This window comes from Zootoca vivipara, chromosome 2 (genome assembly GCF_965207765.1).
Source record: "Zootoca vivipara chromosome 2, rZooViv2.hap1.1, whole genome shotgun sequence".
NCBI lineage: Eukaryota > Metazoa > Chordata > Lepidosauria > Squamata > Lacertidae > Zootoca > Zootoca vivipara.
Window position 1 is genome coordinate 83640418 of NC_142584.1, and position 3324 is coordinate 83643741.

Genomic DNA, 3324 nt, shown 5'->3' on the forward strand with positions numbered 1-3324 from the left:
CTGCCATTCTCCCTCCAGAAGAAACCGAGTCAGCTCTCAGGTGCAGGTCATTTTTCTAAAAAGTATCGCTGCAGGAAGAGCAGGACTAGAAGCCAGCTCTTCCTTTTGCCTCACCCCCTCTCTGTCCCCACCCCTTTTATTTGCGTTTACTTTTCGCACAACAGCAGCTGCTTGCCAGTGCAGTCCCACTTGGTTTTGTGCAACTTGTCACCAGGGGCCCATAGGCAGCTAAGCACACACAAATCCTGAAAGGTACGAGACCATCATAAGAAGCGCCCTACTGATTCAGGTCAATGGCCCATCTAGTCCATCATCCTGAAGAAGCCCACAAGCAGGACTGACCTGGGTGCAGCAGCTCCCTCCCCAATTGCGGTTCTCGGCAATTGGTATTCATATATATACTGCCTTTGACAGTGGAGGCAGATCATACTTATCACGGCTAGTAGCCAATTGATAGCCTTACCATCCATGGATTTGTCTAATCCTCTTTTAAAGCCATCCACGTTGGTAGCCATCACTGCCTCCTTTGGGAGAGAGTTCCATAGTTTAAATATGCACTGTGTGAATAAGTATTTTATCTCCCTTGAATCTTCCAACATTCAGCTTTGTTGGATGTCCATGATTTCCGGCGTTAAGAGAGAAGATGGAAAACTTTTCTCTATCCACTTTCTCCATGTCATGCACATTTTTTTTTATAAAAACCTACCAGGTTGCTCACCTTTTCTCCAAACTAAAAAGTCTTCAAACTAAAAAGTCACACCACCCCTTGATCATTCTGGTTGCCCTGGGACTCAGCTACATTAGTCAAAAAAGTGTTTTGAATGTGTTATAAACATGCAACACTAGATGGCAATGGAGAGGGGAGGCAAAAAATTCCTTGTGATTTTCCATAGCGTTCCCCCCCCTTTTGTTATAACCAGTGCTTTTTTTTTTCTTAAAAAGTGTTTAGGGGTACTCTCATTTTGACTCAAGAAAATCACCATTTTATAGTTCAAATCAGGGAAAATAAATACAGTAAATGGACAAAAGTACAAAGATTCACAAAATGCTTAGGGGTATGTGTCCCCCTGTGTCCCCCCCCCCCGGGAAAAAGCACTGGTTATAACAATTTAATTTCTGACTTACTGTATTTATAGTGGTTTTTCCCCCTGTGTGTAGATGCACCCCTTTTCTGAACATTTTCCTTTATGAGGTGAAGTGACCAGAGCTGTACACTGCATTTCAAATGCGGCCATACATGCATGACATACATGCATACATAATGCCATGGCATTATGATGTCAGCAGTTTTATTTTCCTAGTGATCCTTAGCATGACATTTCTCTTCCCCACCCCCAGCAGTTGCCTCACTCTGTCCATCCTTGGGGCTCTTCTATTTCATGACACTCTCCTCTTTCCTTTGAGCCATATGCTCTCACTCGTTTTGGATTGTAGTGGTGAGCCACTTAGAGCTCAGCTTGATTGTCGGGAAAGTGGCATACAAATATAAAATCAAATCCAAAGGAATTCCATAAGGAATTTGGCCTGTGTGAATTCCTCTGCTAGCAAGCACACCTGCCAGGACTTCAGCACTAGAGTTTCTGAGGATTCCTTCTCCTCTCAACAAGGAGCGCATCTTTTGATCTATTTATTATACAGACCAGTGTGCAGTTGGCAACCATAGGAACAAATCAGAAACAGGTTTTTATTTTTTTCAAAGAAGGGAAAATGTTTTCTCTCCTTCCTTCAAATTCCTTCCTGAATCCCCAGCATGCCAGCCTTTGGGCTGTAATCTGAGTTCTCTGGTGTATTGCTCTTATTATCTTGAATGTGAACAATAGCAGAGGAGCAAGGGAGGGGCGGGGGAATGAAGGGGAATTACTTGTTGGGGAACAGGTGCTGAAGACAACTGGAGCACTTTGTGTGAAAAGTAGTTCGCTCCTTTCTCAGCTCCTTAATAAGTTAATAATTTATCAGAGATTAACGTTAACACCTTGAGGCATAGAAGACATTGCCTGGTTCTTACATTACCACAGCTCTATTGTAATTCCTTTATCTTCCCTCCCTCCCCTCCCCCTCCCCACCTCAGCCATTGCATAACCACCTGGGGCCATACTAATATAACAACATAAGATTCAATTACAGAAGACTACAATAGGAGGACAAACTACTCTTCTAGTGCATCAAATTGGTGCTCATCAGCATTAATTATTGAGTGACCATCAGAAATTGCATTTCTTAAATAGCAAGGGATAAAAAGCAATCAAGCCACCACCATGCAAATCTCTCTCTCTATGTGTGTGTGAGGTTTTTTTTGTGTTTGTGTGTGTTCTTAATGAAGACATCTGGAATGATATGGGGTAGTGCTTAAGGCTTTAAAAGGATGGGGAATAGCACAAGGGTAGCTTTTTCTCATGCTATTTTTTCTATTTACTGGTACAGTGAAACCTTGGTTCTCGAACTTAAGCCGTTCCAGAAGTCCATTAGACTCCCGAAACTGTTCGAAAACCAATGCGTGGCTTCTGATTGGCTGCAGGAGCTTCCTGCACTCAAGCAGAAGCAGCGTCAGACGTTCGGCTTCTGAAAAACATTTGAAGACATCCGAGTTTTTGGCGTTTGGGAACCGATTTGTTCGAGAACTAAGCAGTTTGAGAATCAAGGTTCCACTGTATATACATACACAAATGTAATATATGCTCATGAACATAAAAGCACATTGGTCAAGGAGCCTAGAAACATGTCTTCCATGCTACCAGATAGTGTGTGAAGCAGCTTTGAAACCAGAAGGAGCAACCTATTTGTAGCCTCTGGACCAACTAGTGTTCTCTACTAGGTTCTTCTCACTGGGAACAGGGAGCAAAACCAGTTTTGATGGCCAGCATCCAACAGTATTTAATATTTGACTGTAATTTATAGTTGACATTGTATCATTCTTCTTTATTCTTTTAACCTGAGACGGTTATCATTTATCTGATAGATAACAAGCAATGGTGTTCAGTACCTGACATTCCATATTTCAGCGGTGTTATGTACTGAGCTGAATCCTAGAACAATAGGATTCAGAATCAGCGGGAGCTACCCAATCCAACTCCAGGTGGAAGTGAATCCGCAACCTGATTGGCCTGCTGGAGCAGCCAATCAGGCGGCTGGCAGAAGTGAATCTGCTACCTGATTGGCCTGTAGGAGCAGCCAATCAGGCTGCAGGCAGAAGTCAATCCACAATATAATTGGCCCACAGGTGTAGCCCTGAAGTAGCCAATCACGCAAGGCCCATTGTGTAAATAATGTATATAAGCAGATGGTTTTGGGAAAAGAGCCATTCGTCTTCTCTTCTCCTCCTTGATG